The sequence below is a fragment of the Nothobranchius furzeri genome, chromosome 11 (assembly GCF_043380555.1).
Source record: "Nothobranchius furzeri strain GRZ-AD chromosome 11, NfurGRZ-RIMD1, whole genome shotgun sequence".
NCBI lineage: Eukaryota > Metazoa > Chordata > Actinopteri > Cyprinodontiformes > Nothobranchiidae > Nothobranchius > Nothobranchius furzeri.
The window spans coordinates 38,949,499-38,974,210 of NC_091751.1; the positions used below are offsets into that span (position 1 = coordinate 38,949,499).

Consider the following 24,712-nt stretch of genomic DNA (forward strand, 5'->3'; position numbering starts at 1 on the left):
GCATGGCAGAAGACGATCTGGGACCCCTCGCCCCCACCCACGGAGAAGATCTGTGTCGGTCACCCAGCGAACAATAGAGAGACTTCTTTTCAAGGTTTGGATTAAAATCATATTTTCTTACCGTTTTATCCATAACGAGTTCATCAATAATGCACTTGAAACATTTTGCTCCACAACATCATCGTCAGCCTACATTTAATGGCTAAAATGACAGCCGTCAAACTGACGGTTCCTGGGAGTTCAAGTGGAGTTAGAATTCTGGGAATTCTAGTGTTAAAGGTGTTGCTGAAAGATCAGATTAGTACTCGGTTTTCAGCCGCTTATCCGAGTCGGGTCGCAGGGGCAACAGACTAAGCCGAGAGGCCCAGACTTCACTTTCCCAAGCCACTTGGGCCAGCTCTTCTGAGGGAATCCCAAGGTGTTGCCTGGCCAGCCAAGAGACAAAGTCCCTTCAGCGTCTCCTGGGTTTTCCCTTGGGTTTCCTCCCAGCTGGACATGCCCGGAAAACCTCACCAGGGAGGCGGCCAGGAGAGATTTGATCAGATGCCTGGACCACCTTAACTGGCTCCTCTCGACGTATTAACAGAAACTCAACATTCCAACGACTCAGACTGGGAGCAGTAATTGTAATCAGAACATCCCTAACAGAATCTACTGGTGATTATATACGTTTTGAGCTGATACAGCCAGTAAATAATCAGAACTATTAGGAGCTGATGCAACAAGACCTGTGCTCCAGCAGCAGGGATCCAGGAGAGTCTTTTAGTCTTGTGCCTGTCTGTTTGTGTTCTGGTGATTTAGTCGTGTTTTGAAGGAATCAGCACAGCCAGTATTCCGATGTGCAGGGAGCAGAGGTGCCGTATCAACACACAGCACTCCCCTGAGCCTGTCACAGATTGCTCATGCTGTTTTGGGAATGTGTTTTCCCGTTTCATGCGTACACTTTCAACTTAGACTATATGCGTTTTATTACCTTTATCAGAATCTTCCAGCTCCCCTCGTATCCCATTTTTAGTATATGTGGATCAGTGACAGCCTAGTCTATAATAAACCTGTTTATTTCGGAATAATCCCCGAGCTGCAGCTCTCCCGACAGTTGGCTGTGAAGCGTCTCCTCCACCGTACATCTCCAAAGTAATGGCCCTTTCTGTTTGGGACGAGATGAGATGGGGGAATGGGTCCGCCTCGGCAAGCTAATCAAGCTGTCAATCTGATTGTGCGTTTGCATTGTTATTGTTCAGCAGAGACTGAAATCAATTTTACATCAACTGCTGCAGGACGCTGAAAGCAGCAGCTGTAGATTGTCCTGAGCCCAACATCTGAGGGAAAGAACAGTTCAAAATCAAAGTAATCAGCAAGATACTTTCCCTGTTCTGGAAGCATTGGATGGTGTGAAACACGCAGCGAAGAGCAACGATACAAATGCATCAGGATAAAGACCTGCCCGAGACACCATCACACAGAAGGTAATTTACCTTTAAACGGAGAAAGCATTTGCAGCGTGTTTCCTTTTACCAGTCACACATTCCTTTGAACCAGGACTTTGAATTTAGGAGCTAAAATGAGAGATTTTTTACGCTTCAAAATGATTTAAAGCATTTTTTATTCATGCACTTTATAAGCATGCATTTGAAGAAACTGCTTATTTTCTCCTAAATGTTGTCAAACGGAGACACGGTGTTGGAAACTTTGAGCTCAGGAGCAAACAAAAGAGAGATTTGTTGCCTTTATGAGGGCTCCTTCTGCAAACTTTAGTAAAATAAAATGTATTTTTGCATGTGAAAATTATGTTAAACGTGTTTAATTTGAAACTCTAGCCACATAAAATTTGCATTAAACATTAGACTATTGTTGAGATTTAGAGAATTAAAGTGGCATTTAACCGAGTTTAAACCCAAAACCCAGTATCCCACTGGGCTAAGATGGCTGGTGTTTGAATTATACCAAAACATGCACACTGCAACTGTTTGCTTTTGATTTATCCTCATTTTTTCTCCAACCTGGAAGCCAACCTCTCCCAAACCCATCTCACAGTTTCTGATTCATAAAAACCAAATCGAGAAAGATTTGAGACAAGTTCCGGATACCTGTGGAAAATCTAGGACTAATTTGAGAGGAAATTTGTCGTGCAAATTTTCTAAGATGTTCCTGACTCAAGCAACACAGGAAGATGCCTCTGCAACTCAGAAAAATGGAATTCTCATCAAAGATTCCAAAAATTTAGGAAACATCCTCGCAAACTCTATCCAGCAAATGCAGTCAACACTTGCTGCCTGGTATGAAACAAGCCAGACGAGAAGCACATTTGAGTCTGATTCATTTAATAGTCTGACAACACCTCACAATTCGATTAGGCTACACTCACACTGCAGGCAAACGCACATTAAATCTGCTTTTTCCCCCACATGCGAGCCATTTCTGAATTTTTTATGGCAGTCTGAATGCACAGATTTAAAAAAAAATGCGTGTCACTTGAATATGTAGTACTGATTCCGACACATATCTGATGATTTTGAAAGCGACTGCAGTCTGAACGGTCATGTCGCATCAGGGCCGGATTTAGCCAGCCCTACAAAGGGGTGCAGGTAGAATATCGGGGGGGCAGGTCTGGGAAATAATTTTTCCGGTGTCACATACCTCCAAATCCCTAAAATGCATAGAAAACTATGCTATCATCATTACAGTTCTTCTATCCATCTATCTTTCTATCCTTCTATCTTTTCTTTTGATCAATTCCTTACACTACCCTCTGCTTTTACCCGGGCTTGGGACCGGCACAAATGGGAACCTAGCATGTTCCCTATTGAGGCTGCATTAATCTTTTTCTATCTATCTATCTATCTATCTATCTATCCATCCATCTATCCATCTATCTTTCTTTTAATTTTTTAAGGTTTTTATCTTTTTTATGTCTTTAATCTATTTTATCCATCTTATCTGTCTATCCTTCCATTTTTAATTTTATTTGAATTTTTGTTGTTTTTATTTCTTTATGGCTTCTATCAGTCATTACAGCATCAGCCGTCTGCTTTTCTGTGCTAACGTCCTAACAAATATATCCATATCTAGGCCTGTTGTTATGGCCTTCTCGTGAGCCGGAATGACTAAATTTCTGTTTCTCTCATGTAGCGTAGTACGGCGGAACGGGGTAAGAACACGAGACAAGGTGGAGAAAGAGCTCTCGCATGATGCTGCTGATATTCCAATAACAAGGGAGGTCACTTACATGCGATGGAGCTGAGGAAAGGCATTCTTATACCCATGTAGATATTTGCAAACAGTGGAGAGGTCTACCAACTCTTCGCTGTTCTCATCATCAGTCTTTTTGAACTCTTTCTCCAACATTATTTTTGCAACAAGAATCTCATTGGAAAGTTTGTCATTGTCACTTCCTGTCATTTTCTGCAGAGGACTTAACATGTCAGGATCCAGAAAAGATGGAGACTGAGGGTGAAGGCAGTGAACTGCTTTCATGAGATCAAGACTGCTTTTGGAGAATCTTGTCTCCATCTCTACAATGACTATGTCCAAAATGTTGAGAAGAGCTCTCTTCAGAGCCTGGCTAGGAGTCGTGGAGTCTTCTGCGTGGCCCACAGTGGACATTACAACACTACCTGTTAGCAGTGAGCTTGTTTTTCTTTGTCTTTTAGCAGCTGGTGCAGGTGTGCTAGTTACAGTTTTTCTCAGTCGCTTTGGTGCGTTTCTCAGAACACTATTAACATTTGCACAGCAGTTAGTGCATTTCTCAAAACAATTAGTGCAAACTGCAAAACCTAGTGGATAGCCTGCAAAAGCACGTCACATGCTCAAAATTGATAATCCATTCCTCAAAAGCAAGTATTCATGTCAATGAAACTGTCGGTGCCATCAAAATGAAAAGTCTTGACACCATCTTTATGAACAAGATAGTCACATGGCTTTGTCATGTTTTCACTGTGACAGTTTATAATTTCAGTGTTTTCCATTGCAAGAATATTTGGTGACACCAGCTGATGCTCAAGACAGCACTATGCCCTACTGGTTCAGCCATTTGAAATGTGCAGTAAAGTTACTGGAGATGTTATGGGAGTTTTAGGAGTAACTGAGACACTAAATACGTACGTTTTACATTTTTACTGTATAGAAGTGTTTGTAATTCTACAGCATTGTGCAAAAGGAAAATATGCTACAGTCACTTGTTTACTGTAGAATACATGTAAACAAAAAAATCACCCTTTTGGTAGAGCTGTGCACAAATGTGAACATATACAGTACATGTAACAGTACATACAGTATTGCACAGTACTGTAACATACAGGTACAGTAAATCATTCTGGCACATCCAGACGTTGCTGTCTGTCTGGCCACATATTTTCATCTACATCACAACAGATGTCATCCCTCGCAATGCAGCGAGGAAAGTATCTCCTGGAGTGGAGAAGTATGCAGAAGTATAGAAATGGTACACACTATCTCCTGCTCAGTTCATATATGCTTGCCAATTGAGGATTCACCTCCTCATGAGTGACAGATGAAATTCACCTGTGATCAATTGTTCAATTTAGGAGACATTTCCAGAATAAAATGATAAAGAAAGGTATAGAAATTGCTTGACAGATGACTGATATTTGACATTTGATAACTAGTTCAACAATTTTGTGTGTAATGACTCAAGCAATGAAAGTAAGACTATTAGTTTTATTGAGAGTGACAATTCAGCATCCATAAGTATAATTCATTTTGACTGACATGACATAAGCAAATGGAAATGTCAAAAAACAGCAGAGAAATGTATGAAAGCAACTGATACATGTCCAAAATCATTTGCAGTTTGTTCAGAGAAAGGAGAAATTGCTACTATGATGTGCACAAATGACTAAATGTTGTGGAGGTTGAACTAATAGTTATGAGAATTTTAATTCTGATCTGAGAAACGCACCAAAGCGACTGAGAAAAACTGTAATGTCTCACTTTCCTCATCTCTCATCTGCTTCAAAGCCTGCAGAGATGCACTGACTACTTCTGAAGCACAGCACAGGTCAACAGAGTGAGACTGCAGCATAGAATTTGCAGACTTCAAGGAACCCAGAACTTTTAGGAGGAATTTTCCTATTTCAAAGAAATTGTGCCTCCTTAACATCATCAACAGTCCTGATGCCTCTGTACAGATATCAACAGCAGCAGCTCTGTCCTCTGTAACCTCTGACAGGATACTCATAATAGCATCCTGATTTTCCACAAGGCACTTGGCCACATCATGGTGGCTTGTCCACCTGATCTCCAACAGTCGTTTCAGGGAGGGAACGTCATAGTTCTGTGAAACATAATGACGGTGGAAAAATGAGTGTAGAGATCCTGAAAGATCAAAAAAGGTTTTTGCACATGGCTCTGGCTGCACTGCATGGACCACTGCCAAGTGCAGCTGGTGGTTGTAGCAGTGGATGTAGGGAATATCCTTCCCTACCTTCTTCTGCAGTAAGGCCTGAACCCCACCCCTGACCCCACTCATGACAGAAGCTCCATCATAGCACTGACTGATAATTTCAGCTGCACTATAGCCTGAGTTAGAGAGGTGCTCAAGAATTTGGGTGGTAATGAATTCAACATTTAACTGACTGGTCAAGCAGACCAATCAGGTGTTCTTCTGGAATGCCATTACAGACAAATCAAACCATGACTGACGGATTCTCCACATTGCATCTGTCCCTAGTTCCATCACTTTTAATGCAAAACCCAGCATAATCTGCTTTGTCATAATTATCTTAGATCTTTTTTAATACTATTTTTGACAGTATTGCAATAATTTCGTTTTGTATGTTGTGAGATGTGTATTTAGCATTTTCTGGGATGTGTTTGTTTATTTCATTAAATTTGGAGTCTTTGGCCGGTGTGTAGTCAACCATTTTTAAGAACAGTCCTGCAGAGAAATCATCACCGCGTTCCACACTGCCATGAAGTGGCAGTTCATTTACTGCTAGGAACTGAACTACTTCTCCAATAGTTTTTACATAGTATCTGATTTTTTTCAATTTGTGTGGGACTTATTAAATTACCCATTGTTTCCCCTGTGGCCACTCTTTGGCACATTTCAGACCAGGCTTTTTCATTTTCATGTGGCATTGACTTGATGCATGCTTTGGGAATCCCTTGTCCTTTTCCAGTGCTGTTTTCCAATGATTAAATCCCTGTTTTGTGAAAGCCAAATCCCTATCATTGTTCCCTCCAAACTTACGACATGGAAACAAATGCACGCATCCAGCTTTACTGAATATTCCAGCCATGGTCTCTCACGATATCAGGCAGGGCAAAATGAGCGCATGTTCTTCCCAAAATGGCGCTTGGGGAAAACAAGAGCTGTGGGTTGGGACGATGCGCTACTGTTCAGGCCTGTGTCACCCACAGCGGCGGCTGGGTTGGTAGCGACGGGGACAGCAGGAGGGGCTGCGGTGCTTGTGCAACTGGTTGTGGCGAGTTGAGAAGCAGCAGCCGACGAGCAGGCTTCTGCCGCTAGTGCCTTGGCACTGTTGCTAGATTTAGAAACCAGAAACCTGCGCATTGTCGACTTGGTTCACTTCAAAAACTATTTAAAGAAGACAATGAGGCAAACTAAAACCTTGAGAAAGAGTACCAAATAATTCCAGTGACCGAAAGAAGAAAACTTCAATCAGTGGCTGAGCTCAGATAACGATAGCTGTTGTGTGAAGCAGCGAGTGAGAAAGAAGTACAGTGGCTGGCCACACCCTCACTATGCATCTACCAATCAGCAGCGAGAGAGAGAGAGAGAGAGAGAGAGAGAGAGAGAGAGAGAGAGAGAGAGAGAGAGAGAGAGAGAGAAAGAGAGAGAGAGAGAGAGAGAGAGAGAGAGAGAGAGAGAGAGAGAGAACTCTGACCCTTTTTCATCAGATCTTTTCAAATTTGGGATTCCTACATGTCATCGCATTTGGGGGGCAGTTACTGTTTTTAGGGGGCATTGTCCCTCCTTGCCCATGGCTACATCCGGGCCCGTGTCGCATTAAATCCGTGTCCTACGTCACTGAGTCAGTGGAGGTGTGCGTCGTGTGTGGATGTTCCTGAGGAGAAGCGCTGACAGAACGGTTCAGGAGTCTGTGTGGACATCCTGTTTTAGGTTTAGGAATTAAAGATACAAGAAATAATGTGTACGGGAGCTGGAGGTGCTGCTGGAGCGAAGCGTCTCACCTGTCTCCGGGGGGGGGGGGGGGGGGGGGGGGGTTCTGTGAGAGGGGGATTCTCCAAGAATGATTTAATACATTTTCGGTGAATAATAATTCAGGGAAGCATTGGGAACAAGGAGTAGAATAGTTTACAGTTTTTCAAAACAGCTTCCAGCCCAAAACGGAAGAATTAACAGGTGTGAAAGCTTTCACTGATAGTTTAACCACAGGATCAGGATTATGTCACAACTCCGTCGCTCCTGGTTTCGGCTCCACTGAGTGTGACTTCTTGTCTTCTGTGCATGTGGGTCACTTTGGTGCCGTGGAGCATTCACACTGGAGAGTTTGATATCCCATTTTAGTCATAGCGTGAACGGCCACACAAAAAAATCTGATTTACTCAAAAAATCGAAATTCAGCATCAAGGCCTGCAGTGTGAACGTAGCCTTAGATTCCGATTCTCGGGGTGAAGCCTCGATTCAAAATTGATTCCCAATATTGATTTGATACTCTTAGTAACAAAAAGTGTCATTTTCAAGATGAACTACTTCTACAAGTTCGAAACTTACCAGGTGTTAAAGGGGACTAGGCCGTTTAGGCTTGCTTTTAGCACCCCCTAGTGTCTGTTTGTAGTCAATGTGCATTTGTCTTTTGAACACCTTTACCTAATAGCTGAAATGTCTCCCCAGCCTGTCTATAAGAGTGATTCATCTATAAGATAAACAAATCAGCTATGACTGAAATGATTCCTCGAGTACCTCTAATAATTCGAGTACAAAAAGCCTCGAGTCAAATTCTCAGCCTCGAGGCTTCGTTTAATTCATGTTTAATTAATTCATGGCTTTGCAATCGCCCGGGGTCATGTTTCACCCGGACCGAAATAAGTGACACACCTACACACTGCACTGAATGTACACACGAGTAGCAAATAACAGATTAACAAATTAACTTTCTCTTAAGCCATGGCGGACAACGTGGACCCCGGTGGAGTGCGAAAAAGACAGAAAATGTCAAAGGTGTGGGACCATTTTTCACTTCGAAAGGCGGAGAATGTAGTCCAGTGTAAATACTGTAAAATAGATTTAGCCTTTCACATCACCAGGAGGACACAGTTATTTATGAGTGGCGGAGAAAACGAAATAAAGTAAATAAATGTTTTGTGATCAGTATAATTCGACATAACCACGGCAAACATGCTTTCTCAACAATCCTTGTTATTGTGTGAGAAAAAAAGTGTAGAAATTAAAACGGACGTGTGTTAATAGGGAAATAGCTGGCGAGCCATGTTGGCGTATGCGCCGTGAGCGGTTCTGGTGCTGTTTGGGCCGCAGCCGCTTGCAGCGCTACTTCAACAGTTACCGCCTAGTTTTTGTCTGGCTTGCCAGGCTAGTAGATTCTTGCACGAGGGGAAAATCGGCTCAGGTAGTTTACTTATTTTTTGCACTGTGAAGTGAAATTGAAGTGCTGAAGTTTTGAAAATTAATTTTGAATAAAACTTGAAGAATAACTGGCAATTGCTTGCTCATTTTAAGAGGTCTTTCATATTTTATAACATGCTATTTGATCTAATGGTTTACAAACACAAAAGGGTAATTTATTAGAGTACTCAATTAAGCAATAAAAGATCTAATAGAGTACTCAATTACACAAATATTCAATAGCTGCAGCCCTAAAATCAGCTATGTCCGTGATCTAAAACATGCAGGAATTCAGCGATTATGATTTAATTACCTTAGAAAATCATAAATTAGAGAACAAAAATTATTTTTATGGAAATGGGTTTCAAGTAATATGTCAGGGGACGAGTTTTTATAGAAATATATTTAAATAAAAACGCTGACCAGTTTCCAAGTCTGTGTGCATTTTAAAGTTCCCACGCTCCCAGCAGCTCTTCTTTCACCATTTAGATTATTATCACTGTTTTGCCTGTTCCCATCAACTCTTGCTGCTGGCTCAAAACTGTGCATCACCAGTATTTACCATGAATGTATGTTCGTATTCAGAATCTGAAACTTCGTGCTGCTGCTACAAATCCTTTTTTTAATGAGCTAAGGATGGTTTTCCTTTAGCAATGCCACTTCCCGTAAACAGCAAAAGGCGTTGTTTTTGGATGAATGAGGAAGGAGAGCCTGGTTGGAACAATACAATACTTGCGCTTATCCAGAGTCGGGTTGCGGGGGCAGCAGCCTTAAGTCTGATTTAGACTTCTCAGTGAGCTCCGCAATGGAGAGACGTACACGGAGTGTCGGAAAGGTTTTCACATTTGAACTTCTGTTCAGGCAGCGGAGTGTTGCAAAGCAATTCCCCGCCAGGACAACAGAGGGCATAGCGCTTTTCTGTGGTATCCTGCTACCATAACACTCATGTATCTCATCCCTGATAGTGTATTTACTAATGTGTTTATATATTTCATAGACTTTATAACATGGACAAACCTGTCCTTCATTCTCCTCCACATCTTCATGCGGCCGCCACCTCCAAACCCACATTTCCCGTAGTCTCTGTCCACGATTGCTCCGTATTTTGTACTCCTTCACGGGTGAATAAATGTTACTATTTTTGGACTTTTTCCACAATGCGTTCTTCAACCTGTTCTGGGTCTTCCGGCTCTCGGAGGGTGCAGATGCTTTTTTCCTCCTTTCCGTATCTTATCCTCAAGGCCTTTGTCTGTCTCTGTGTGCTGGGTGCACGGCTGCTTCTGCATTTTTCCTGGAACCTGGAAACTGAAATTCACTAAAATGGACCTTGTCAGTTGGTCACTCAATGTGATTACTTAGCTTCCCTACATTGGCTACCTGTTAAATTCAGAATAGATTTTAAGATCCTTCTTCTCACATATAAAGCTCTTAACAATCAAGCTCCATCATACATCAGTGATCTGATTGTTCCATACGTTCCTAACCGAGCACTTCGCTCTCAGACTGCAGGTTTACTGGTGGTTCCCAGAATATCTAAAATTAGGATGGGAGGCAGATCTTTTAGTTATCAGGCACCTCTCCTGTGGAACCAGCTCCCATCCTTAGTCCGTGAGGCAGACACTTTGTCTACTTTTAAGACTAGGCTTAAAACATTTTTATTTGATAGGGCCTATGGTTAAAATCTGATGTTAGCCTAAATCTGGACAAGTGGGGGAGTACAGGGAGGTGGAGTGTACAGTCGGTAAAGACGGCTCTCCCTTGCCCTGCCTCCAACATGCCTCCATCTAAATAAGATAGATTATCCAGAGTTATCTCTGTAGTTATGCTGCTATAGGCTTAGACTGCTGGAAGATACACTGACCACTTTTCACACTCTACTACTTTCTTCTACAATCTGCTCTTTAACTGTATTACTTTCTGCAATTTCAGCTGTTAACTTTATTTTCTCTGTAAGTGTTTTTCTCCCCAGAAGAAGCTACAACGACGTTCTGCTGAGCTGTGGTGGCCTCATGGAGGGGGCCATCGTCTAGCACACTGCTGCTAACCACTTAAACATTCTCCCTCTCCTGATAATAACTTTTTGCTTTCCTTGACGTTGGATGTGCTACTACTCGTTTACCCGTTTAATTATAGATTCACTAGGATAAATACAATAAAGTTTATCTCACCAAATAGAATATTTACTAAGACATCACAATAGAACTATAGACACGTGTGTGTGTGTGTGTGTGTGTGTGTGTGTGTGTGCGTGCGTGCGTGCGTGCGTGCGTGCGTGTGTGTGTGTGTGTGTGTGTCCTCTGTCTTCTTGATCCCCAGTGAGTCGTGGAGGATGGCTGCTTATACTGAGCCAGGATTCTCTGGAGGTTTCTTCCTGTTAAAAGGGAGTTTTCCTCTCCACTGTCGCTGCATGCTTGCTTAGTATGAGGATTGCTGTATAGTCACTGACACTCGTCAGTGACTTGATGCAATTTACTGGGTTCCTTAATTAGGAAACATTATTTCTGATTGGCTTAATGAACTGTGAATTGGAATGTTTATTATGTGAAGTGCCTTGAGACGACTCTTGTCGTGATTTGGCGCTATATAAATAAACTTGAATTGAATTGAAATTGAATTCTTGGAACACAATAAGCCTCACATCAGTATGCTGAGCCTGGGTTGTTTCTGCTTAACTGGCAATTAACAGTGAAAGGAGCTGGCCCAAGTGGCAAGGGAGAGGGAAGTCTTGGCCTATCGCCTAAAGGTTGGTTTATGCTTGACGCGTCCGCGAGGTCCGCACGGCTCCGCGCGGAAAAGTTGCGTCATTTTGCGTCATTTTAACAACCACGCCCCTCCACTGCGTCTCCGCACGGCCCAAGATTTCCGCAAGGCGCACCTCGGAAAATTTCTAACCACGCGGACGGTCGGACGCGGAAAAACATGGCGGACCGGCACGGCAGAGGTTCGTAAATACAGACATTTGTATGATTCAGCTCTCAGAGATCACCGTGATCAACATGTTGTTAATAATTCTTGGAGAGAAATAGCTCACACTGTCGGAAAAGACGAGAACGCTGTTAAAAATGCTGAAATGCCATGTTGTAAACAGTGATTTCTACTTCTACTATGGTGTAGTGCTGGATGCATGCTGTAGAGCTCCATGCTGCCCCGTTCAGTTTGGGAGAATATTGGCTCACCGCAGAGACGAGCCGCACAAACCATAAACGCTGCGAGTTGTGAAGCGCGTTCCAGCCGCGAGCCGCATCACCGCGCGGAAAGTGAATGCGTCAAGCATAAACCAAGCTTTAGGCTACTGCCCCGCGACCCGACTCTGGATAAGCGGATGAAAATGGATGGTTGGATGGATGGGGCGTCAATTATCGGTTAAAGAAATTTTGGAAAACATGAATCCCTAACCGCAGCAATTTCCTAATGTTGCGATTTCTCGTACCAATGGCAATAAACCCCTTCTGATTCTGATTCTAATCACCTGCTGAAACCAGGTGTTAAAGCAAGGGAAAACAGTAAAACATACTGGATAGCGGCCCTCGAGGAATGGTGGTGGGAATCACTGCTACAAGATTTTTGATGCAAGCCAGGGCCTTAATGCAATCTGCTGCATTTACTTACGTAGAAAACCTTTTACTAATAGGCACAACAAACTGAATTCAATTAGAATATTTACTTTTTACTTTGAGGTGACTCGTGATTTGGCGCTAGGAGAACTCCAAGTGCTGCTGTTAGCAAGCCTGCCAACACAGAGCTAACGCGTCTCCTCAGGAGCTAAAATATCTGCAGCTTGGTGGTGTTTTAAACCGGGCAGCAAAGGCAGAGCTACAGACACGTGTAATGTGTGCATAATGAGCATTCAACATGCAGGAAACATCTCCATGATTCACTGCCTTCAAACAAGCGACTTTCGCTGTCGGTTTTTCCCTTCGGGCATCAACAAAGCAAATCACCGGTCTCCATTATTCCTAGTTTACCTGTAACTGTCACAGTTCATAGTGAAGTCAGACAAAAACACGGAGCCAGCCGACAGAGAAAGTTACGCTAATAAACAAAAAGAAATTGCCAACAGGCTGCAATACATCGGGGTTTCCAGTAGGGATGCACCGATGGATCGGCATTTGATCGTAATCGGCCGATAGCGCCCCTATCGGTTTTGATCGGAGTTTTCAAAATGGATCAAAGCAGACCGATCAGCGTAGGGTTGTCACGGTAACCAGTGTAGCGGTAAACCCCGGTAAAAAAAAAAAGTTGACAATAATAATAACAGTCTTGTTTAAAAAAAAAAAAAAACTATATTATCTTGGTGGGTTTACCGTGGCTGCGGTGTAGGCGCGGTGACCCTTACCAGCCACCGTATCATCTGCTGAAGTTGCGCGCTTCGTTGTTTACAACCAAAACTTTCTTGAAGCTAAAGCTGAAATAATGGCCAAAGGAGGAGACGGCAACGCTCAGGAGGACATTTTTTATCCCTAAAAGAAGACAAAGTCTGAAGTACGGGCATATTTTAGATATCTGAAGAATGCCGAGGGAGTTTATAGAAGATGGCGATCCTGTTTGCAGCACGTGCAGAAAAGGTGTCTGTGAAAGGCAGCAACACTTCAAATCTCATGACACATCTGCGTGACCATCACCCACAACTCTACAGTCAACACAAGGCAAGTTAGCGTTAGCATTTTAGCTAAAATGCGTGATCCGAGGATTTGGGTTGAGGGAGAATGCAACGAGTCTCTATATAAAGCAGCTGCAGCGCCGCTACCTGCATATAAACCGTGTCACGGACACCCCCATGTTGAAATGACGCTATGCATTACGGGGCTCCCAGGGGCAGATAAGAGTTGGTCTCTCTCCAAGAATTATGAATTTAACAATGATTACTGCCTGATGACATTTTCCCACATCTGCAAAGCTCACTGGAAGGACACAAACCGAGGACAATATTTTCCTGATATACGGTTTATTATTCAAGTAAGGGTAAAAAATGTATCTGATTAGAAGGCTACTCGAGTACTGAGTATCATCTGATCTAATATTTTTAAAATGATGACATCAAACAGACAAACAATAAGAAGTTATGGGCAAATATTGGTATTTTAAAGACTAAAGGGGAAAATGTAAACAAATAAATAACATAATTACAAAATAACACATTTTAGACAAAATTTAGACACAAACTGAGGACAATATTTCCTGAGCAAAAAACCTGATCGGTGCATCCCTAGTTTCCAGTTCTCCTGCACTGGTGCTCAATACGCCCAGTGGCTGGCTGGACCCTGCACCTAGTGCTGCCGATGGAACTACAGGTGTTATCCAGAGAAAAGTTACCCTGACTGCTCTGTCACGTGAGCACGGTTCACCGCTGCATATTGAGGGAGTCAACAACTTGAAGTAAGAGCAACAATGCTACTTTTAAGTATATTCACAATATAAACTATTTAATCGGTGTACTTCCTTAAAAAATAAAAGTGAAACATAAGGGACAATTTGGATGTGTTTTCTCCTTATTTTAATGCTTTTTTGACCCCCCCCCCCCCACACACACACACACACACATTTTTTTCCTTCTTATTTTAACGCTTTGCTAAAAATTATTTATTTTTTTATTCTTATTTAAATGCTTTTCTGAAAAGTATCACATTGGGGCTCGATATCAGCAGATTCTCAAAATCAAAAGACTCGGAATCAGATCAGGAGCAAAGAAGCGTGATCGGAACATCCCTACCTTCAATGCCAGACAAATAAATATTTAAGAATTAACAATTTTGCAAGATATATTACAGGGCTGGACAATATTAAAAAAAAGCTTACAGATAAAAAATAAATCATATTGATCAATATCAATTACTATTGAAAATTATATGAAAAATGTCAAAAGTATATTTGAAGTGCAGCCCCGGCCATCTTAGGCAATTACTTTGAAACAAAGTTGGTTGCATTACCAGACTTGTTTGTATTAATTCTGTTGCAAACCACCGTTGTTTGTTTTTTGTCAGATTTGTAGGAATGAAAATATTGTCACACTGGTGAAGTATTGTAACCTTTTTTCAGGACAGTGTCTTCCACCTCTCTTTGCTGCAGCATCTGGTTTAAGTCACATAGCTCTGTTTAGGTTTGAGAGGGGAGGGCTTGTTGACGGAGCAGGCCTGATTCTGTGTTTTTGATTGGTTGGGTTTAAGTAATGACTCTAGTATGAAGCGAAACAATGAGCTATAATGGAAAAACAAAACTTTTATTGAAGTTTTTATTGATCAATTTTTTCCTATTTAACCACACATCCGTTGATCCATATATCATTATTGAATTATTGTCCAGCCCTAATATATAGTATTTTTCAACCTTTGCACAAGAAAAAGAGTAGGACTGAAAAAGAAAGTCAAGAATGGAAGGAACTTGTAGATTTCTTCTCTGTAGTGTTTGATAATACTGAATCACTTCAAAGAGTTTAGAGGAACTTTGGCACAGAAGGGGAAAGAGCAAAAGCCCAAATTGGATTAGTGATGGGATTCCTTTAGGGAACCATTTCCAAGTATAATATGGAGACATTCACAGATGCCACTTTAAACTTTACTTTACAAAAGAAGCCTTGTGTTAACTTTGTCCAGAGGCAGCATCATCATCTCTGAGCTCTGAGGCATCTGGGAAATGTGTCAGAAGAATCAATTTTTTTGGTCTCTCAAGGAAGAAACGGACCCCGAAGATAAAAAGAACCATCCAAATTATTCTCAGCAACAAGTCCAAACACGTGCTCCATAAGGAGATGTGTTATTGCCTTTGGTTAGACTCATTTACACTTCTGTAATGCAGCAGAAAAGTACATTAAAGTTTTAAGCTGCACATGACGCCTCTCAGAGGTGTTTTCATGGAGCTTTCGTGCATTTTTCAACAAGACTAAACATTGCATTCATTCTGTCTGCAATTTGAAGGTCAAAGAAAGAATAAAGCACTCTCCATTACAATGCAATGGTCTTAATGAATTTCAAGGAAGCAGCTTAAAAATACCTTTCATAGAACATCTTACTATATAACCAAACACGGGACAGACTGGCTACATAAATAAAACGATATGCTTGTTACGATCCCTGAGTTCCCCAGCGCCCGGCTTCTACTCCGCTCCTAGACCAGGTTGGGGTCGTAACAATGCTGATATAAAAACCACTAACAACCTGCTCTGTGGACATTTTGGTACAAGAGCAAAAGCTTCACAGCAAAAAATTCAGGGCTGCACAAAAAAACAACAGGAAGAAATATTAAAAACTATAATGTCCAGGTTTTATTTCTTGAGAGAAAATCTCAGAATGATGGAGTAGCATTTTCCCACCAACCAGCTCTGATCTCTGAGATAACAACCATCAATAAACATATAAAACGTAGTGTTTCTGTGTCTCTGAAACAGTCAGTATACAACAAAAACAGCTGATTCTTTTGGACACATAACTATGTTTTCTGACATCTCTGACATTTTTAGATTTCTTATTTTAGCAGCTGGATACAATCTGTAACCTGTGAGTTTTCCCAGCATCATTGAGCAAAACTGGTCAACTTAATAGCAGAACATCAAAGGCTCACTGAGCTCCGTAATTCACTTCTTTTATACTCCATTTCCCATCTCCTCATGTCTGTCTACCTCCTTTGTGTGGGAATTATTCAATTAATCAGATTATTCTCTTGTGACCAGAAGCTGTGTTTTGTTTTTCAAGGAAGTAGGCGATTACTGAGAAACCCTGACACTGACTTTTATCAACTTGGGAGCATATGGAAAACAAAATCTCAGATTAAACTGTTACTCACCACAACAGCCGTGAAACTTTCAAAAACTCCCCCAAAAGTTTGTTCTTCACTCCCGCGGGTTTTTCTTATTCCTGCAAGGCAACAATTAGAAACTAGAGCAAAAACAACAAAAAATCTGGACATGAATGTGAGAAATATAGTGATCTTGATACTAACTTTTTTCTTTAAATTATACGTTTTTATGGCCTGATTGTTTATAACTAGTCAGCGACCTACACTGCTACATTTGAACCAATCATTTAGGACGATATTTTGAAGCGGATAAACAGATAGACATAAGGAGGTATGATGGCCACATCCATGTCCACACAACGGTGAACGTTAGTACACTCTTGCACTTTTATGATTGCAGTTTGTATGTTTATATTTCTTGAGCTTTATTGTTTATATGGCTTAAATGCATTAGTTCTAAGTGTAAGCGCGCACATTTAGTTAACTGCTGTATTTTATGCCTTTCATTTGTTCAATTTAAGTTGATTTGTTGTCTCTTACCGGTGCTGAGAGGTTCTCCACTTCCTGCTTCCTGAGATGGGACAGGCAAACAGGGTTGAAGGGGTTCTGTCAGCTAAATACAGGAGGAGCTGATGGGGCCAAACCAATAGCTCCCTGAAGAGGGGACTGAAGAATTTCCTTTAGTTTATTATTTTGTCATTTGTTAATTAATTTAAGTTTGAAGTTAAATAGTTAGGTTTATGGTTTAGGGTGTTTAGGTTTATTAACAATCTGACTGTACTGATTTGTGGTTTTAGTTTTAGTTAGTAAATGTTTGTCTAGTAATCCCTATTGTTCATATGGTCTGATCAGCCAGTGTGTATATATACCCTCTCTCCTCGCTCTGACTCACACTCCTGCACAGTAGGTGGCGGTAATGCACCTTAAGTTGGTTGCCACCCGCCATTTAACCGGAAAGGAAGAAGAAGAAGAAGAAGAAGAAGAAGTAGTAGTATATACGATATATACCCTTGTGTGTCTTTGTTTGAGAGCTCGGTTATGGTTTCAGCCAGTCAGTATGCTAAGTTAGAAGTTTATTGAGTTTCAGTTAGTTTGTTTGACCTCTTTTATGAGCTCGAGCTGTTTTTGTGAGAATATTTTAAAACAAAAAGGAAATTAAAGAGTCTCTATTTTTGGAAATTGCCTGTGTTCCTCCACTCATTTGGCTTGATCCCTCACAGGAGGGAACAAATTTTACTTTTGGGTTCAAACACTTTGAGCTGGACTCAGTCTTAGGTGGATGAGTTGGAAAAGAGCATTAAATGACAATTTCCTTGCACAAATGAGATTATAGTCATTATTCTCAAACAGTTTTGAATATTCTGCTTTTATTTTAGAATATTCCTAACAGTTTAAGTAACTTTTTAACTAGAGATGATCAAAAATGGTCCAGACGAAAACAATAAAAGGAAACTGCCCTTTAGCCAACCGCCGAATCAGAGAGAGGGTGCTTGTTGCAAAACTACAAAGGCGGAGCTGCACCAGAGTCAGCCCCGCTCATTCGCGCAAACTCAGCCTAGCCCACTGACTTCTTCTGTTTTTGTTTTTTAACTTTATCGCTAACTAACCTGACCGACATGAATTATGGCTGTTACTAGTTTACAGTTAATGCTATGTTTTATGCTCCAATTAAACAAGATAAATATAACTTGCTACATGACCAAGCCTGAATATATCCCGAAACGAAAGGTTTCTTTTAGCAAATATCAGCCCACAACCGCTCCAACAAAAGCGGCCTACAATAGCATTTAAGGCTTATTGTTGCGTGGGTTCTGGTAGTCAAGTAGCATGATCGTTTGACTTGAGTTTTGCTTTCCCCTCTGCTGATGCTGGTTCGACTCTCGGTGGGCTCAGTCAAATACCCCTGATTGCAGTACGCAGATCAGGGCGGCGCACAACGTGGCACAATGTTGGTGCAGGCGCAGTGTTGAAAGCACCCATGTAGAGGCCGGCCGCCATTTTAGATAGGTCTCCTTTGCCCCCAGTGCATTCATTTCTACAGTAGAACAAGCTCACACAACTAAAAAACACATTTTATCAATGTTTTTCACAAAATCAGATACGGTATGCATAATTAAAATATAAATATAATTAAACTAAATAAATTAAAATGTAAAATTCTATCATTTGCTCATTCTGCATTGACTATGGAGAGTGAGGAGACCCATCTGATATGGCGGAGATGCTCTTGTCATGTGCCGGGGTGAGTGCTCTCATTTTTGTTCCATCTTTGAGCTGCTGTGTTTCAGGAGAGGGAGGCTGCAGCTGCAGCTCATTAACAATCAGCGGGTCCAGCTATAAGAGGAGGAGGAGAACATATCTCGATGCCGGATGATTAACTACAACTTGGTAGTTCCAGCCCTTTGTGTCTCCTGGTTAAACTCTAGTGATTTTTGGAATTTTTGAGTCTCTGTGGATTAACCCTGCTTACCTGTTCCTAGGATTTTTGGATCGTTGTGGACCTTACCTTGACTCCTCAGGATACTCTTTGGACTTCTGAAGCTCCTCTGGTTCTCCTGTCTCTAAAAGTTCTTTGAATTTGGTCGTTCCTAAACAGCATTTTAGTTGAAACTCTGCTCACAAATGGACTCACACTGGCTAAATAAACAAATAAATAAAAAAAAAACACATTGGTCATTATATTTTAAACGGTATACCAATAAATTGTTGTAAACATAGTACTGGCAAGTGTAGCTAGAAAGGAAGAAAAAAGTTAATGCTGCAACTGGAAGACGAACCTGCACAAAACTGCATGCCAGTCTGACTCCATAACCACCTCACCACTACATCGAGAAACAAGCAAGTGGCGTCACATGTAATTCTGCCATCCAGTGTGTCTTTGTAGATGGGATGTATGGTTTTTCAGGTGGTGTTTTTGGCGGTGTCTCAGTTGTATGGAAGCATATGTGGAAATGAATTTTTTTCCACATATGCTTCCATACACTTGAAGTCATTTCAGAATTTTTTTTTCAGAATATTCAGATATGAGAACCAAGACCAGACCCGCTTCAGGGGGAGGGGACCAAACTGAAGCTGAGATGGGAGGAAAATGCGTGAATGAGGCCAAAAATGGCTTTGGCGTATTTCTTATGAGGAAATGACAATATAACATGGTAAAAAGTTCCAAAAGTTAGATTTTTAATTATATAGAACCTTTACAAAACCTGTTCAATTTACCTCTCAACTCCGTCCTCAATCTTGCATTTTAGATGATATTATCTATAACACCCTGTTTGGTTCCAGAATGCTATCAAGTCTGACAACTGGAAGGAATTGGACTGACTCTGATGGAATGGGCGGGACTGACTCTGATGGAATGGGCGGGACTGACTCTGATGGAATGGGCGGGACTGACTCTGATGGAATGGGCGGGACTGACTCTGATGGAATGGGCGGGACTGACTCTGATGGAAAGGAATCCTTCGTGTTGCCCCCCCTTAACACAAATCTTATGAATATTAGAAATTAATATCGTCCAGTATTTTTAAAAAGAGTAATATGTTTGAGAGGGGATGTGTTAATGCGGCCATCTTGCGCAGTTAGCTGGAGTCTCTTTCCGGTTTACGCACAAAACAGGTAAAAACCCGCTGTGATGGAAAATAACTTTTCAAATGCATCTTTCCCTTCTATTTTTGACAAAAATACTTAAAATACACACATTTTTGTATTTCGAGGGTTTAAAACTGTCAACAATTATAAATGTTTATGAGCACAAAGGTGCCACAAAACATCTGAAAATCATCACAAACTACACATTTCTATCAAATAAAATACTGAATAAATTACTCCGTCAAATTTACACTGTACCAAATGAACAAATATCTGACTTTTTTCAACTACATACAAAACCAAGGTTTTCCATGTCTATGTTTAGGTTCTAATTCAGGTCAACGTACAAATAAACACACACACACACTCACACACTCACTCACACACTCACTCACACACACTCTCACTCACACACACTCTCACACACACACTCTCTCACACACACTCTCACTCACACACACTCTCTCACTCTCACTCACTCTCACTCACACTCTCACTCACTCTCACTCACTCTCACTCACACTCTCACTCACACTCTCACTCACTCTCACTCACTCTCACTCACACTCTCACTCACTCTCACTCACTCTCACTCACACACACTCTCTCACTCTCACTCACTCTCACTCACACTCTCACTCACTCTCACTCACTCTCACTCACTCACTCACTCACTCACTCACTCACTCACTCACTCACTCACTCACTCACTCACACACTCACTCACTCACTCACACACACACACACACACACACACACACACACACACACACACACACACACACACACACACACACACACACACACACACACACACACACACACACACACTGTCATGGTTCTGCCTTCTCTCTGCTTCTGCTGCTATTTTCCCTTCATTGTTTGCAGGTGAGTGTGTTGGGGAGCAGCAGCAGCAGCAGCAGCTGCACCTAATTACCATCAGCCTGGCCAGAGGATTTAAGGAGCGGTGCTGCCACACCTCAACGCCGGTTGATACTCTACTGTTGGGTAGATCTAGCCATGTCCTTATCTGTGCCTTGACTTTAAGAACTTGTTTACCTTAACTAACCCAGCTCTGCATTCTTGTCTGTACCAGCCCTGGATTCCCTCCACCTGCCTGAGGTGTGATTTTTATCACAGCGTCGTTCAGCTTCCCTGGCCTCCTGCTCTCCACCGCTCACCTGCCTTCCTGGATCCAGCATCACCTCCAGCGACCATCTCCTCCCTGCATCAACCTGACTTGCCTCTCCCTCCTGCCCCTCGTCCTGCTCAACTCAGTAAGCCTGTTCCTCTCATGATTATTCATCTCCTGGTTCTCAGTTTCTAATCACACTCACCGTTGTTCTTCTTAGAGTCGGAGTTGCCTCGTTTCCTGTCCCGTTTGGATCAGCGCCCTCAGTTTTCGCCTTGTTTTCTTAATAAAATAAAGATTTTATTATCATCTCTTACCTTATCCCTGAGTGATTCTTCATGTGGGTTAAGAAATTACCACCCATCATGACACACACACATCCTGTAATATAAACGGAGTCAAATCTGTTTTGGTTATTTGAAAAATGGTTTTTGTATTAACTATTGTGATTAAACACTGTTTAGTAAACTATAAATCGATTAAAATGTGTATTTCTGGTTTTTGGCTAAAATAATATTGCCAAACCCCATTAGGCATACAAAAAAATCGATACATTTTTGGTAATTGATTTTTCTTGTTTTTTCTAGCTTCAGCTGTCCACATCTAGACCAAAATTAAACTATAGATATGGAAAATCTTTGATCAACTCAGAATTTCTCACTGAAATGTCCTGTTCAGTGAAATAAACTTTATTTTTTCAACAGATTTCTGGAAAACCTGACTTATATAGATTAGTAGCACATATCAAACAGAATCAGAAAATAACTTATCAAACTCCCGTTCATTTCTTTTGGCAGTTGGGCAGCCATGGACTGAAATGAGTGCGACAAAGGGCAAACATGCCCCGTTTCTTTTCAATCTGAAACCTAAAGATCATTAAAGTTTGCCGGAAACAGCTGTTACCCAAAGTGTTACACACACACACACGCACGCACGAGTTTTACTCAGCTTGATCTTTATGATCTTCATATCTAACCTTTCAAGGACATTTTAGGTCTTCCCAAATCATTGCTGGCATAAAGGTTTACCCTTTGTCCCACTCTGATCCTGTCTTCAGCATCCTTTTGCGGCCCTTGCCACAATAAAAACCCTGCTTCTTCACCCTTTTCAGCCTCTTAAATTAGTCTGAGCACCGTATCTCACTTTTACCATCAGTCACCAGCAGAGTTGCCGTTGTGGATCCTGCAGACCGGACACTCCACTTTCCACCTCAGGCAGCAAAACTAATTAATGTCTGACAGTTACCACAGAGCTGCGTTTCAACTTTGTAAGCTCACTTTTTTTTCCGTCTTCCCTTGACCACAAAACAATCATGCTTGTTGACCTGTGTCAGCCCAGGTCAGACGGTAGAGAGTTGCTGCAGGATCCCTCAACGCCGCGGAGATTCATGGGTCTCCAGTCTGTCCAAATCAGATTGTGTTTGTTCTCGTTTGTGCCCACAAAAAGGCCCTGTGGAGGCCCTGATGTGGTTCATCTTCACCCCAAGGGCAGCTTTTGCATTCATTAACACACACACACACACACACACAGGAATGTAAGGATCCAAGCAGTGTTTGTGGGAAATTCTCAAACTGAGAAGTGACCAGATAGCCTAGTGAACTAGACCAAATTCTTGCTTTGCAAAGTTTGTCTGGCTTGCCAAGCTAGTGACCAGACACAGGTGGTGGCAGTGTTGATTTTCTTCAACAGCATGAGTTTGTTCTATTTGATTATAAAAGCTGCTTTCTTGTTCCCTGGGGAAACATTTGGCTCTCTGGTGTGTAGAAAACCCACATTTTCATATCTGACTCTAGACACAACAGGGAGGAGACAATACGAGAACATGTTTGTGTCCGCACATTATTGAACTGTCCCTTTTGAGGTAATTTTTTTGGTTTTCATTATTTATTCCAATGGATTTAACCCTTTATAGACTGTCATCATCACACTTCTGGATCATATTAACACCTTCATCTGAAACACACCATCATCAGCCCTTTAAAGCAGGAATCCAGAGTTTTACCCCTTGTATGAATTATGTGTGATTTGTTTTAGAAATCCAGTCTTACCTTGCATTGTGATATAATGAAGGCGATACATCACTGTTTCTTTTGCAGAGTCCACCCACATCCCATACAGCCACATGTAATTTGAAATGAGCGCTGCTCAGCATTAGCCAATAGCGTCAGACATCTGCTTACATACAGATGTCAATCACAGACATGGACGTAATTTTGGGGGGGACAGGGGGGACATGTCCCCCCCACTTTCTCCAAAGTCAAGTTTTCACCCCTGCACTTTTTACCAATACTTTATATTAAATTGGCACTGGTTGAGCTCTAGGACCAAGCAGAAAACAACCATTTGTGTTGAAGCCTGTTTCCCATTAGAACATACTGTAAAGACCCCCCCCCCCCCCCCCCCCCCCCACACACACGTGTCCCCCCCACTTCTAAAGTGAAAATTACGTCCATGATCACAGAGCACGCACATGGGTCCCAAACCTACTGAGACTGATGCAGAGTTGGTAAAATTTCCTGGGGACAGGTCTTTAAAAAATGAATGTGTGTGTGTGTGTGTGTATAACCCACATAACGTGAGAATAATAAATGTAAAGCAGTGTTTTAGCCCTGTTAGCCAGCTGGGTGTGCGTTCAAGAACAAGAGTTGCTTTGTTGCCATGGAAGCACTTGAGGTGCAATAATTTTTTCTGCCTCCAGATGGTGGCCTCTTGCAGTAAACTCCAGATTTTTTTTATTTTATTTTTTTTATTATCTTTATTTCATTCAATAAAAAAATAACACAACAGATACTAAACAATATTCAAAAAACACAATGTATATTTGAATGAAAGGGAGCAGATAGAAGAACAATCTTATTATTTCTGCCCCCTTTTTAAACTTAAATATCAATTTATATTTGTGCAGTCCCTCATCAATTCTTTCAGTCCCGTAACTGTTCACATTTGCTAATTATTATGTCCACATCAATTGTCCGTTGTCATATCCACTCAACACACGTGATTTAATGTGTAGACTGAACACTTTTAGAGTTCTTGACTCTTTCCATTCTCTGTCCAGGCAATTCCACAACTTCACACCATTCACAGATATGCTCATTTCCTTCATTCTTGTTCTAAATTTAGGTTTTTTGAAGATTTCAAATCCCTTCAACGAATAACTGCTATCTCTCTTTTCAAATATATGCTGAATATTCTTTGGCAATGTATCTTTATTTGCTTTATACATTATATGCAATATTCTCCAGTTGACCAAATCATGAAATTTAATTACTTTATATTTTATAAATAATGGGTTAGATGGAGCTGTACTATGAGTGTTGTCTATAATTCTCATTGCTCTTTTCTGCAAAACAAACAAAGGTTGTGTATACGTTCTATATGCAGTTCCCCAGATTTCTACACAATAATTTAAGTATGGCAGAATCAGTGCACTGTATAGTAATAACAATCCTTCACTATTAAGTAGAAACTTTATGCTATATAATACTGCAATGGCTTTGGCCATTTTACCTTTTATATAGCCTATATGTGATTTCCAGCTTAGAGCTTCATCAATCATTACTCCCAAAAATTTGATTTCTTTTACCCTTTGAATTTCCATGTTATCTATTTCTAATATTACGTCTATATTTTCTTTGTCATTAAATAGAATGAAATTAGTTTTTTTAAGATTAAGTGTTAATTTATTTACATCA

The 24,712-nt window shown here is 41.2% G+C and overlaps 1 protein-coding gene and 1 long non-coding RNA gene across 2 annotated transcripts in view; one reads left to right on the forward strand and one right to left on the reverse strand.

Annotated features, from left to right (window-relative positions):
- The window catches only part of LOC107383443 (arylsulfatase I), a 93,682-nt gene extending 76,775 nt beyond the window's left edge, over positions 1-16,907 (reverse strand). The window contains exons 1-2 of the mRNA XM_070541542.1: positions 16,838-16,907; positions 16,346-16,416 (exon numbers count right to left, since the gene is read on the reverse strand). The gene's annotated coding sequence lies outside the window, so the exon portion shown is untranslated. The remainder of the gene's footprint in view (positions 1-16,345; positions 16,417-16,837) is intronic.
- A 3,863-nt stretch (positions 16,908-20,770) lies between these two features.
- Positions 20,771-21,338, forward strand: LOC129157468 (uncharacterized). The gene is made up of 3 exons (XR_008560672.2): positions 20,771-20,893; positions 20,982-21,162; positions 21,238-21,338. It is a non-coding gene; the product is annotated as an uncharacterized lncRNA (long non-coding RNA).
- Positions 21,339-24,712: the final 3,374 nt, after the last annotated feature.